We start from the raw sequence: 14,578 nt of genomic DNA on the forward strand, positions 1-14,578 counted from the left end.
TCAGCATGGGGAGCATCATACTGTGGCTGGGGGTGCTGGACTGCATGGCCCAAACTTCCCTGCGGCAGTGAACAGCCACCAACATTCACTCTGTGCCAGGAGATGCTACAGGGTCCATCAGTGTGGGGAGCATAATATGGTGGCTGGGGCTGCTGGACTTCATGGCCCAAACATCCATGCGGCAGTGAGCAACCGCCAATGTTTACACCGTGCCAGGAGATGCTCCAAAAGGTGTTACTAGGTCCTGCAGCCGGGGTGTATCAAATTGGTCAGGGGAAAATGTGAAAACGTAAAGGGCCCGAATTACCTAAACATAAAGAAGGAAAAAAAATGATCAAGTAAGAACAGCCTGCCGAGCCCTGCAGTGGGAAATAGTTGTACTTTGAACAATATTGACCATCTTATCAAGAAAGTTGAGACCTTGTTAAATTCTGCCTCTCCTCAACCAGCTAAGTCCATCAACTGAGTACATGATATGTTTGAGAGGGGTATGCAGAAAGTCACACCTGGTGCTGACAAGTCTACTCTAAACAAGAAGGCACTGGGAGCAAGCAATGCACAGCCAGTATGTTGTGACTCACAATCTGACAAGCCCACTGTTGCGACAGATGTAACAGTGCTGCCAGAATGGGAATTGCCATTTTCCCTCAAAAGTAGTATCTGTTCCTAATGTTTCCTGCCTTAATCGCAGTTCTGGCCTATGAAAAGCCAATTAAATGATGTACTATGGCTGTACAAACAGGAGGCTCACAAATGACTGCTTTTGCAGATAGAGACCCTTTTACTGATACAAAACAGTTGGGGACCAGGGCAAATGAGGAATTTCTTGCAATACTCGAAACATTTGATGAACTTAAAGAGCTGTTTTGGGGTCTCACTTTTTGATTAGTGCAAGAACCTAATCAGGGTAATAAGTGCTGCTGTTCCTGCAATGTTAGTGGTCTCTCAGTTCAACAGGTGCTGCCTAATGAGTCAGGGACTGGGTCTGCCGAGCTTATATTATCAGCATCACTGACCATTTCTAACTTTACTACTAAGGGCCCATTATGATCCTCTGCTATTTACCGATGCAGCCACAATTCAGCAGCTAGTACTTCTGATGCTGTTCAAGTTGGGTGCCTTAAGTCAGCAAGACGTGAAACACTATATTCGCATACAAGGAATAGCTTATCGACCTCTCATCCTGTTATGTTTTGGAACTCTAAGTGGATTAACAGCCAGTCCTGGTATCGTTCATACAATGAACTGCTCAGGCAAAGATGCAGTGTATTTCTAACATTAAAACCAAGCCTGGAACAGAAGGCTTTTGAGGACACTGATTCATTAATTAATAAGGCTGCTCATTTGTTCTGGCAAAAGGGGTTGTTTATCTATTATTAGATCAGATATTGTGCATGCTGCATGGTTCAAAGGGGACTTGCATTCTCTTGATTACATAAAGGTAAACCTTTCTGATGAATCTCTGGGGGAGAAACCCATCAAATATGAACTATGTGTTTGTCAAAATAGGGTTGAATTACCAGACAGAGTAAGAATTAAGCTATATCCTTCGATTCAACAAATATCTGTTTTTTCAAACCTAAAGCCGCAGAATGTCCTGTCACCCTCTTTAGTGCACCTAGAGCAAATTCTTCCCTTCCTTGTGATAATGGTGAGAGTCCTACCTTGGTATGATAGAATGATGTTCCCAGAGCCACTTGACAATGAAGTATTGGGTACTTCTTTTTAAGCAACTTTCTGTGCAGAGGCAAAATCTTTGAGCCCTGAATCGGTAGCAGAGGCAATTCTGGTTAATAGTGATGTACTAGAACTAGAGCCTATTAATACTGATGGTACCGAGGGAACTGCTGATTTTTTTTATTTTATCAAAAACTGAAATATTGGGTACTTCTTTATTAGCAACTTCCAATGCAGCTGCAATATCTTTTACCCCTGAATCTGCAGCAGAGGATATTCTGGCTAATAGTGATGCACCAGAACCAGGGCCTATTGATTCTGATGTTACTAAGCGAATAGTTGATTCTTATTTTCATCTAAAACAGCATTCCAAACTTGGAAGCTGTCTGGGATCAAATCTAAGTTGGATGATAAAGACTGCCATTCTTTAATTGAGAAGCATGATGTATGCATTTTTCAGGAAACTTGGGTTGTAAGTAAGTTTTTTTTTAAGCAAGTTTACCACCAGCAGTGTGGAGGCAATTCCTCTGTGCTGTTGGTGGCCTTATGACTTTGGTAAATAATAACATTGCTTTCTTGCACAAACCTATGTCAATAGATTTGTTGGATATAATGTGCATCAAACTTAAGTTTCCCAGGGATTGATATTAGTATTACTGAATGTTTACACTCGCTCAATGCCTATAAATTGTGACTCACTTGTTTTAAGTCTGCTAGATAGTCTTATTGGGGCCTACCAACAGGAGGCTAAAATAAAAGTGGCCGGTGATTTTAATACTTTTTTTGAGCTCTCATCTGTGATTAGTTTAGTAACGGAGGTAGAGGATGAGATCGGGGGAATCCCAACTTGACAGGTAGCCTGGAGCATTTTCCTACTAACAATGCTTTGAACGTAGCTTCTTTAGTGGTTGGCCACAGCCAGTGAGCATGCAATGGGAGAACTTGCTCAGATCCAAGTAGGACATCCACTTTTAAAAGAGGATGCCAGAAGAGCGTTATTGACTAAGTTTTGCTGGATGTCAGGCTGTGGCCGGACCTTAGCGATATGATGGTGATGAACACCACAGATAGTGAACACAATCCTATAATCACCACTGTAATGGGGGAAGAGTTCTGTAGGTCACTTTGTTCAGATCTTCTTAAAATCCCTGAACCTTTCATTGCTAATAATTGTAACACAGTTGCGTGGCCCATTGTTATGGTACACCAAAAATTGCATGCAGAGATCTACCAGCTTTTTGTACATTTCATGTCAGTCTTTGAAAAAACTACTATGGATCCTTATTCCATATTAGGTATTCACAGCACCTTTTTTAAAAATTAAAGGTTATTTTTTATACAAAATCTCAGGGGGCAAAAAGACCACCCAGGAAAACCCCTAAGTGGTTTAGCCATGATTGCAACCAGGCAAAACGATTATTAAGAAGAGCTCTCAGGAACTGCAATCGCGGGGGAAATCAGGAGTGCACGCCTTAGGTGTAAGATCGCTATTAAAGCAGCAAAGCACAAATGTGATGAAAACAACTGGCAAGATTTACTGCATACCCTTAAAGTCAAGGATAATCATACTTTCTTGTCACTAGTCACACATGGGTGAAAAGGGTACTGCAGCCCTAGATGTTTTCATATTTCAACTGATAAATGGGAGGATCATTTTCACGAATTATATTCCATAGATAATAGTAGGGGGCACTCCTTAACCAACGGGCAGATGGAGGTTGGCAATAATCAAGCAATCTATGTTCCTAGTTTAAGTCAGCCACTATTTCTTTAGCCTGGAGGAGACTTTTTCAGATTTAAATAGTTTGAAATCCTTAAAGGCCCCAGGACTAGATCGAATAGCAAATGATTTATACAAGTCTAAACCTCAGTTATGGGCTTGCTATGTGAATATTTTGTCAAATGTGATTGCAGAAGGTGACAATATGCCGGATACCTGGAGAGGGGCCTAAATTATCCCAGTGTCTAAAAAAGGTGATGCAGGTTGCCCTGCTAACTATCGGCCTATAAGTCTATTAGATAATCTTCAAAATATAGTTTCAAGTTTTAGATAAATTAAAAGCATGGGCCAACAGCAAGCAAATACGCTCGCCCCTTCAGGCGGGGCTCTGGGCAAAAATCAGCACTACCGATCAGGAGTTCAGGTTCTCCCTTTCATATTGGAAGCAGGTGCTTTTGTGTTAACAGAAGCTTTATATGGCTTTTGTTGATCTTCAAGCTGCCTTTGATCTAATCCCCGGACCATCCTCTGAAGGGTATTGATGAATATGCATGTCCTCTGTGATCTTGTTAATATTTTGATTAGATTAAATGATAAGAACTATGCTCAAGTCAGGTGGGGAGAGCGGGGGGAATTGAAGACTCAAATTCCCATCCTATGTGGAGTGCAACAAGGCTGTGTACTTGAGTCTACTCTATTTACCTGATAAGTAAATGGCGCAATTGAGGCCTTAAGGAATTTTGTAAATGATTCACCCTCCTTGAAGGGGGAAAAAAATCTGATTCTTCTCTTCACAGACAATTTGCTGTTAATACCTAAAACACCTCTGGGTCTCCAAATCCTATTGAATACATTTAGTGCATTCTGTGAGACTAGGGGCCTAGAAACTAAATATATGGTTTTTGGCAAGGGTTCCACCGAAAATAATTGTATTATGGTGGGGACTGAAATACTTGACAGGGAGTTTTGTTTTGACTGTTTGGGAATTACTTTGTTGGATAAATTTAAATGGGATTCTCAAATTACTGAAAGTTCTCTTACATTATGACTCAGGTCTAATGCAATTTTATGATTTTTTTAAAGCAATGTATTCTCAATCTATTTCTCCAGTTCTTGAGGACTATCATGCCAGGGACTTGAATTATGACATTTTCGGGGCTGAAATCTGGGGATATACTGGTAGACTTAAGCTAGCAGTGTCAGAAAATAATTTTATTAGGGCCCTAGTGGCTTCCAACTAGTATGCAACTTATCCCGCTGCATTATGACATAGGTATTCATTGTGTATTGGCTCTTGTCCAGCTGAAACCTCTCCTATATTTTGGTACATACTTGTCAACATCTGAATTGCTTGTTTATAGAGATAGTTTCCGTGACCTAATAAGGTTAGATCATGCTATAAAGGTACCATGGCTGACGTTTATATACAGCTGGTGCAAGAGGCTGAAGTTAGATGCCTTTTCCGATACTCATGAGCAATCTGCAAGTTGTATAGGCAGGGTGAAAATGGAGCTATGTCTTGAAGCATCAAACTAGCAGGGACAATTTGAGTCATTTATCGGAAGGGATCCTTGAGTTTAAAATTGCCCTGACATTTGAGCACTTTTTAGATACTGTAACTCCTCCTTCTGCCAAAAGCCCTTATGTAAGGTTAGGTACAGCTGCATACCTTTGAAAACATTTAGCAGCTCTTGGCACAGTACACAGGCTTCTGTACTATGCCCTGTATGTGAATTGGCTCCAGAGTCAGTGGATCATATTTTTTTGGTGTGTCCTGGTTACCGGGAAATACGATGTTGATGGCTTTGACCTATCTGCCTATAATTTGGCATTACCCAGTATCAGGTGGCAGTGTGTATGCTTAGAACTTACACAGTAGAACTCTTTGTGTACTCAGTGAGCTTATTTCTTCTTAGTATTTGGTATAAGCGAGAAAAAGTTTTAGACAAATCCTAATGTGAAATATTTACAAGTCCCTGAATTTGATGGTTAAGTCATAGATTTGCATGTAGGGATAGTATTAGCTGAAAAATACTGACCAATATAGATACTTTTGAATTATTTGTGAATAATTTAAGTACTCAAGCGTACATTCAATATAAGCAATAACTGGTAATATTAACTGAAGAGTACTGACTGATATAGATGTTTTTTAATTAACTGAGAATAATTCAAGTACCCAAAAGTTCATTTGATATACGTGACTACTGATTTTTATGAGTTTTACTGTGATTTAATTTATTGATTGTAGTTATTTGATATTGTGAATGATCTGATGAATCATGTGTACTCTTAAGGTATGTTTTACCGACTAACACTAAAGTTTATTACTTACATTAGTAAGTAAGAATAGCATGTCAAAAGTTAGAAGAACATTTTCAACACATGCATAAACAAAATGGTCCATGGCATTCTTTGTTGTACATTTCCAGACCATAACACCATGGAAGAATGGGATGTAATGATATAAAACAGTTGAATATGCACACTATTATTGATTCAGGTAATCAGACCTCCTGCCTCACAATAGGAATCCAACATCAATAACACCAATAGTCAAACTTAAGGCAGTACACATTTTTGTGACCAAAGGATCCTTCCAATACACTGTGGCAGTAACTGGTGTCACAACCAACTTTAAGTGGTGTGCTACAAAAAGTTCTTTCTACAATGATCATACATCAACAGCTTCATAAACTTAATTCAAAATGAGGATCTTGCAAATGTGAAGGGAGATGAGTATGCTATGGGTTGACTTACACATGTGGTCAGAGCAAGTTAAGCAGCACATATTGTCTTGGTGGCAACATTTAACAGAAACAAGTCTGATGCAACCTCATAAACTTCCATTCAATCACTGTGCAAATTGTCTCTGTACAAGATATGTACATTCAAAGTGTGTGTCACAACTTTGAAATGTCCAAATGAAGATGACATATTGTAGGATCCTAAAACAAAAAACAGGAAAAATAATTAGTTTACATGACAAAATAAACATAAATGACAAATAATTAAGACATGTTTACTTGGAACAATCAAAGATGAACAATGTAAATGAACACAGTAGTCCATGTGTCAGAAATGTATTCAACAAACAATTTTGCCGTGGAATTTTCTAAACTATCTATTCCTAAAACATGTCCTACACCGACTGATATGCTCTTTGAATTACAAGTTTTTTGGACATTGAATGTAATGTTGGTTAAAGATATACTTACACTCGTGTGAAGAAGTTGTCAATGACATCTTGACGTACGTCAATTCCTTCCTCTTCACCAGTATCTTAATTTGGCATTTGGCAATCTACGGGATGTTCATCGCAAGGCAATGTTGTGCAACTTGCAACAGTCCATTGTGATTTTACACTCCTTATCGGGTGACAAGAGGAGGGCTCCACCAGTTTGATCCAGACAGTGAAATCTGGCCTTTAGGAGCCCAAAAGCCTGCTTCACTCACCTCAGTGTTCTTCCATTGTCCTCATTGAAGTGGACTTCCACTAGTGTTGTTGGATTCATCAGAGGTGCTAGCAACCATGGTTGGTTAGGATAAGCTGGGTTTCCTCTATGAAAATAAAAGTTATATTGAGCAAAAATATCTCACCCCATTGTACATTCTTAAACTAGAAATTAAGCAAATAATCATGTTGCCATATTGTACTTGCCAAAGAGCCAGGTACTCTCAGGTCCAGGATGTGACATTTCCAGGGGTATGCTGCTGTTCTGTAGATCAAAGGAATCATGTATTGACCCTGGTATACGGGCACACATGCTTGAGGTGTACACATCCGATAAGTAGACAACTTGCATTTTGACTGAATGGAAGTTCTTTCGATTATGGTAGACCTCTTCCCTGGTGTATGGTGGCACAAAGGCAATGTGTGCCATCAATTGCTCCAACCACATGTGATATGTCACCCAAAGCCTGAAAATCTCCCTTCACATTTGCAGAATCCTCATGTCATTGAAACTGGATGAAGCTGTTGATCATTGAAAAAAGGACTTATTGTAGCACACCACTGAAAGTTGGTTGTGACATGCTTCCAGATAGATGCTGGCCACAAAATGAAGTACTGCCTTGAATTTCCCTATTAGCCTTATTGATTTGAGATTTCTTTTGTGAAACAGAAGTTCTGACTCCAGCTGATGATATAAATCCAGAGGAGTTTGCCTATTCAATTTTAATTTTTTTGAATGTACATTTCTTCCATGATGGCAAGGTTTTGAAATGGTCTAAAGACTTGGGGCTGTTGTCTTCTACCTCTCCCTGGGTTCATATATCAGCATTTAAGACAAGAGAGAAATATCGCTTTAAATGGGCAACCAATACTTTGATGATCAACACACATCTCATGTCTTTGTAAAATCCCACATGTTTTTGTGACATATATGTAGACATCTTTTAGTGATGATATAACTTAGATAAACAATTATTACATGTCTGATATTTTTTAAAAATAATGTGCAAATAATACATCTTAAATGTATTATATACATATTATTATTTTTTTTTTTAATTCTGTCAACGGAAGTATAAAATAAATGGTGTCACTATTGAATTTAAACAAAGTAGCGCATTACAATATACTGTGTCAAATTTATCAAAAAACAGTAATATACACATTTAGCCACCATTTTGAGTGGTGGTTGCACACATAACATTTAAAAATACACTGGTTCAGATCCTAAAATGGTGGCCTCCTGACCTTGCTGTCAGGCCATTTGCAATTCAACCGCTGTTGGTGGAAGTTGACCGCATAGTAGGTTTAACACTCTACCACGGACATAGACATAGGCTAACGTGTATGACGGCCACACCAAATGCCAATGCCTGTGTCCATCTCCATTGATGATCGCGTAAGTCAGGTACATGTATGCTGCATTACAAAAAAAGGTCACTTGCTTCCTAATACTGCAGCCAACAACACCTCCTCCACATTTGCTGCTATTATTGACTTCTTGGAGCCACAAAGCCAGAAAAAGCAGGTGACCGGCCCACAAACTTCTCAGCTGAGGAGTTAGAGCTGCTGACAACAGAGGTCCAGTACCTGTACAGCCAGCTGTATGGGAACCCTGGGGAACAGGTACATGTTTGAGTGGAAAATATATATTTCTAAGTGACCTACACCCTCATTATGACATTGGCAGCAAGTACCGCTTACCTCCATGCTGACTGCTGCCAGCATACCGCTGCCGCCGCACATCACCGCTACCCATATTAGGACGCACACAGAGCAATCCGTCACTATACAGCCACACACACAAGTCTGCCAGCCCAAAGGTCATTGATAAACCTGTGGTATCCAAACCCACACCGTTACGCCAACAGAACTACGCCCACAACATTATGACCTGTGGTGGACATTAAATGGCGGTAAACCATTGGCACTACATACTGCCGCGCTCAAAATACACACAGACATACAAAACTACTCCACAATAGACAATTCAAACTACACACACCTGACACACATTCACACACCACACCCACACACCCACACCACTATAAAACACACACCCACACCACCCACAACCCTTTATGACTACAAACAAGTGCCACAAGAGAGATAGCAAGACCACAGACAAGACCACAGCCACACACCACCATCACCTATATACCATCCACGCACCTTACATCACATACCCCAACACATCACCCCACACACCCTCACCCACACCACTCACACTACACCCGTGGCACCACAACAACACCACAGATTCTCTGAGGAGGAGCTGAGGGTCATGGTGGAGGAAATCATCCGGGTAGAGGTACAGCTATTCAGATCACAGGTGCAGCAGACATCCATTGCTAGGAAGATGGAGCTATGGTGGAGAATCGTAGACAGGGTCAACGCCGTGGGACAGTACCCCAGAACAAGGAATGACATCAGGAAGAGGTGGGGCGACCTATGGGGGAAGGTGCATTCCACAGCAGCAAGACACCAAATAGCTGTACAGAGGACTGGCAGTGGACCCCCACCTCCTCGACCACAACTAACATCATGGGAGGAGCAAGTCTTGGCAATCATGCATCTTGAGGGCCTGGCAGGAGTAGGAGGAGGACTGGACTCTGGTAAGTCAAATCTCTATTACTATCACTCCCCCCCTATCTGCATGCCATCACAAACCCCCACCCTTACTCACACTCCCATCACTTCACCACCTCCTACACACCCCTCCATCACAACCCACCCCTCCCAATACCAAGCCCTGCATGCAACACCATTGCATGGTCCCCCATCAGAGACCTGCATGGACACCTATCACTAAAGCATGCAAACTAGAGGGAAACAGCAAGCCCACCAAATAACTACTCACACAAGGCAAAGCTGCTAGGGCAATAACAACCTTAGAAGGCAACACACCCATGCACAAGATGTCACACGCAGAAACAATAACACTGCATTTACATCCCCATGGGTCCCCCAGCCAATGTCACCGGGGAGGAGGTGCCAGCAACATCCAGTCCCACCCAGAAGAGGCCCACAGTGATGACAACAGCTCTAGACACCTGGATCTGGATGACCAACCTGGCCCATCAGGGATCTCCGGACAGTCGGTTACACAGGCACGGTCCCATACCACCACAGAGCCTCCCCCCTCAGGAAACACCACCACAGTACCCACCCAGCGGGCCCAGGACATGTCAGCATTGTGTCTACCACTACAGGGACCCCAGGCCACCCCACAAACACAGGACGATCAGAGACCTGGGGTCAGTGGCAGTAGGCACATTGTTCAGGGGACAGAGGCACAGGACAAAAGGGAAGCTGGGAGGATAGGCCCAGGGAAGTGACTCTCCAGGAGGCATTCACCAAGATCCTGGGAGCATACCACCACTCTCAGGAGACGATGGGCCTGATACTGGACAAGTTGCAGGAGAACCAGCAGCTGCAGGAGTGACAGTACCTGGGGATCAGGGAGGACTTGAAGTCCATTAACACCACCCTGGTCTCCTTTGCAGGGGTGCTGGCAGACATGGCCAGCACTTTGAGGGAGGCAATGGCACACCAGCGGGCCCCTACCACTAGCCAAACCGATGAACAGCCCTCCACCTCTGCTGCCGCTAGTGGACAGGAGGACCCGCCACAGGACCAAGAGGCCACCAGCATCCCTCCCCCTGCAGAAGGAGAACCACCCCAAAAACGGTCCCTGCGATCCAGGCAGAAGTCAAAGACTATTGCCAAGACCCCTGCCAGGAAATAAGACTCTCTTGATTGTCACCCTTGTGTCCTACCCTGTCCACCTTGAACTGCCATTGCTCTACTCCCTATGCTCCCTTGGACAATGCACCTGTGATCCACATAACCTGGAATCTGTCCTGGACTTTACTCCACCATCACCCCAGCCCAGTACACATCCCCATCTACTTATTAGCACTTAAATAAACACCATTTGAAAAATAATACAAGTATGGAGTCTGTCAAATGATGGAACTATGTATTTATTTAACAAGGTATAAACACTGCAATACAACTGTACAGTAATCTATACATAGGAATGACCTGTAGTTCGCTGCAGTCAACACACCAGGAGCGATAGTGGGACACAAATATCTGCAAATAGATATGCCAAAGGGAACAGTGAGTGGCCATAGAAGTGGGTAAATCAGCCTGCCAGTGACAATGTCAAACACAAAACAGTCATTTAAATTTGAAGTTACACTGTAAAATTGAAGGTACAGGTAAGAACTTGTGTGTCATTGGAAGTATTGTCGATTTATTACACTTCTGTTGTCAACATCCTCATCCTCCTCATCTTTACTGTCCACAGGGTCCACTGCTGCCACACGGCCATCTCCAGCTTCCTCATCCTGCAGAAAAGGCACCTGGCGATGCAAGGCAAGGTTGTACAACATACACCATGCCACGATGATCTGGCAGACCTTCTTGGGTGAGTAGCACAGGGAACCACCTGTCAAATGGAGGCAATGAAACCTAGCCTTCAGGAGGGCGAATGTCCTCTCTATGATTCTTCTTGTTCATCCATGTGCCTCATTGTAACATTCCTCTGCCCTTGTCCTGGCACTCCTCACAGGGGTCAGCAGCCATGAGAGGTTGGAGTAACCAGAGCCACCTGCAAATATCGAGGGACAACTGTTAGCCACACATTTACCCTTAGGGCCCACACCATACCCATACACCAACATCTACTGGGTGGAAACCAGGGCTCACTTATTAGCCACAACGTCTGCCTCTGGAGTTGAGCCATTGCATATGGTATGCTGCTATTCCTCAGGGTAAAGGCATCATGCACAGACCCAGGATACTTAGCATTGACATGGGAGATGTACTGGTCCGCCAGGCACACTATCTGCATATTCAAAGAGTGAAAGCTGTTTCGATTTCTGAACACCTGTTCATTTCTCCGGGGTGGGGGGGAATGCGATATGTGTACCATCAAAATAGCCCCAATAATGTTGGGGATACGTCCCATTGCATAGAAGTCAGCTTTCACTGTGGCCAAATCCTCCACCTGGGGGAAAACGATGCAGCTGTGCATGTGTTTAATAAGGGCAGACAACACTCTGGTCAGCACTATTGAGAACATTGGCTGTTACATTCCTGCTGCCAAACCCACTGTCACTTGGAAAGAACCAGTTGCCAAGAAATGGAGCACTGATAGCACTTGCACAAGAGGGGGGATCCCGGTGGGGTAACGGATAGCTGATATCATGTCAGGCTCTAATTGGGCACACAGCTCTGTGATTGTGGCCCTGTCCAGTCTATAGCTGAGGATAATGTGCCTGTCCTCCATTGTTGCCAAGTCCACCAGTAGTCTGTACATGGGGGGATGTCTCAATCCTCTATTCATTCGCAGAATTTGCAAACTAGGGGGCAAAACGGTGAGCAGCTGGTCAGTTTCCCATATTTCCAAATACTACACTTCATTATATGTTGTGACTGTGACAATATATTGTTGGATATGCCCAAATGGTGCTTTTGTGTACTGTGACACAGTTAGGTGCCATGGCCTGCCCCCCCCTGAAATGGAGTCCACCTGTCCTATTAGGAGAGACTTGTGGAAATGAGGTAATTCCGCAGACGTTGTGCGCCGTAGCGGGAGGCGGCCGAGAACTGCAGTGCAACGCCTAATTGGATACCATTGGGCCCTATGGGTTACATTGGCCAGTGGTGAAGTACGCCGGCGGTGACGGTACGCACCGCCGAGGACGTGACCGCAATTTTCTATCTGTTCACTCACTTGCTACCTGTCCTTCTACAGGAGATGACCAACACTGCAAGTGCTGCTGTGACCTGTGTCTGGAACCAACCATGGCTCGTGTCATTAGGGAAAGGGCCCCTTCCATCACCGCTGCGGAGTTGGAGAGACTGGTGAATGGGATCCTACCTCAGTACTGAATGCTGTATGGGCCTCCAGACCAACAGGTGAGTACACTGTGAGCACGATGCATGGGGAATGAATGCATGGAGTGCTGTGTGTGAGGGCTTTGTGTGGGGGGTTGGTAGAAGGGCCCTGAGCAGCGTCCTGCATGTATGGTGGGCAAGGACTGTGCATAAGGAGATGTGGGCTATGGTGGGCCATGAGTGTAACTGGCAGGACGGTCTGACTGATACCTTTTCCTATGTGTATTTCTCTGCAGGTCAGCACCCATCAAAAAAAGGGTACATGGCGTGCCATTGCCAAGGACCCTTGGGGTCTATGGCAGACGGAGCACCCACTGTTGGAAACAGTGGGAGGACCTGAGAAGCTGGGTATGGAAGACGGCGGATGCCCAGCTGGAGATGGCCTCCCAACAAGGAAGGGGTGCCCGTCGAACCCTGACCCCTCTGATGGTCCGCATACTGGCGGTGGCCTATCCGGTGCTGGATGGGCGCTTGGGGGCACCAAAGTAGCACCAAGAGGGTGAGTACAATGTCCCAATATAATACTTGTGCGTGGTGGGGTGGCATCCGGGGGGGGGTTGTGGGCCCGTGGGTGCCCCTAGGCCAGGCTGGACATTGCAAGGTAGGTCTCATGTTGGGCAGGGTCTGATATAAACCTCCTCCAACCAAGGTAGTAGGCATCCACTAATGGGCAGGGGTCTGTGGGTCTCAGGTATGCTGCAATTGGTGTTAGGTATCCTTGTCCATGAGCTGGTGACTAGCATTGTGACTGTTAGTGCATTGCCTAGTGTGTACGGCTGTTCCCTGTGTGTGTGTCTGTGTGTGTGTGTGTGTGTCGTGTACGCCAACGGTGTGTTGCTGCTGCCATTGACAAAGAGTATTCATTGTCTCTCCCCCCTCTTTTTGTTTTGTCACCCTGTCCATATGTGCATTAGCATCATCTGGCGGAGGAGCAGAGGCACCGGCGATGGAGGGAGCTACATCCCACAGGGCCCAGGAGGTCGAATCCACCGACGGTGAGGGCACCAGTGGGACGGAGGGCGAGGGGAGCACCACAGCTTAGATTGGAGGGGACAGTTCTGACAGTGATACCTGCTCCGATGGAAGCTCCCTGGTGGTGGCGGACACCTGTGTGCCCACCCCAACTACAGGTACAGCCACCAACCCTGTACCAGCACTGCCCTCCCAGCAGCCCCTCAGTGTGTTTCCTGTGCCCGCTCACCCAGGAGGGGGGGCCTCCCCTTCGCCCCAGGCACCTCAGGCCCTGCCCAAGTTAGCCCTGCTGCCCTGAGTGAGGAGGCTATTGACCTCCTGCGATTCATCTCTGGTGGGCAGTCCACCATTGTGAATACAGTCCAGGCGCTGGCAGCCCATTTGCAACAAACAAATGCATTCCTGGAGTGCATAAACTCTGGCATGGCAGCCCAACAGAGAGCATTCCAGGCTCTGGCCTCCCCTCTGATGGCAGCCATTGTCCCTTTTTCTAGCCTTCCCCCTCCAACTTCCTCTACCCAATCCCATTCGCCTCAACCCCAACCTATCCCAAACACACAGGGAGACTAGCATACACGCAATAAAACTCACAGGAGTGGTTCAGCAAACACTAGCACCACACATCATCCCACAGGCACTCACACAAATACCATCCAGATGCAGACATACAAACATCCACTGCCTACACTGTATCATCCTCCTCGTCGTCTTCCACCTCCCTCCTAATTGCGTCTACACTCACACCTACATGCACTACATCCTCATCCACTCCCACCATCAGCATCATGTCTATCACTATATGCCCCTCACTGGCAGTCACCAACCCCACATCCATGCCCACATCC

The sequence above is a fragment of the Pleurodeles waltl genome, chromosome 6 (assembly GCF_031143425.1).
Source record: "Pleurodeles waltl isolate 20211129_DDA chromosome 6, aPleWal1.hap1.20221129, whole genome shotgun sequence".
Taxonomy (NCBI): domain Eukaryota; kingdom Metazoa; phylum Chordata; class Amphibia; order Caudata; family Salamandridae; genus Pleurodeles; species Pleurodeles waltl.